General features: G+C 35.8%; 1 long non-coding RNA gene across 1 annotated transcript in view; it reads right to left on the reverse strand.

The window, feature by feature from the left end:
• LOC116706359 (uncharacterized) overlaps positions 1 to 101 on the reverse strand; it is an 11070-nt gene extending 10969 nt beyond the window's left edge. The window contains exon 1 of the long non-coding RNA XR_004336212.1: positions 89 to 101. This is a non-coding gene — a long non-coding RNA (uncharacterized LOC116706359). The remainder of the gene's footprint in view (positions 1 to 88) is intronic.
• Between the last annotated feature and the right edge of the window lie 427 nt (positions 102 to 528).

A 528-nucleotide genomic window follows, 5' to 3' on the forward strand; every position in this document is an offset into this window, starting at 1 on the left:
ATGTAAAGCACTTTGGACACCTGTTGGTTGCTGTTAAATGCTTTATAAATAAATGTTGATTGATTGAAAAGTAAGCAAAAGCATACACCTCCATTATTTCTCTCTAAAGCAAGTCATCGGCAGTGTAAATGACAAGCTATTATCTTTACATCACACATTTATCTGAGGAAGTGAAAAAGTGTGTATCTACTCTTACACTTTCAGACGTTAATTACAGTATTTGCTGTAAATGCCTCGTTGAAACAGGTTATTTTTGCCTTTATCTTTAACCAACAAGTCAGCTTTTCATGCCGTGTTAATTAGCAACCCCCATAAATAGTTGCTCTTTCATTCATAATCCTTCTCATTTTTTTGTATATCATTTCAAAGTGATTTTGTGGTTTTATATTTTTAGTCTTACAGCTCTTACAGGCAAGCTAAATTCCCAGAAGTGAACCTCATGTGACCAGACTGTACATAAAACATAGCCACAACATCCACAGCTGACTTTTCCCGAGAAGCCCTACAGGTTGTCAGACTGGGATCTTT

Source organism: Etheostoma spectabile, chromosome 18 (genome assembly GCF_008692095.1).
Source record: "Etheostoma spectabile isolate EspeVRDwgs_2016 chromosome 18, UIUC_Espe_1.0, whole genome shotgun sequence".
Taxonomy (NCBI): domain Eukaryota; kingdom Metazoa; phylum Chordata; class Actinopteri; order Perciformes; family Percidae; genus Etheostoma; species Etheostoma spectabile.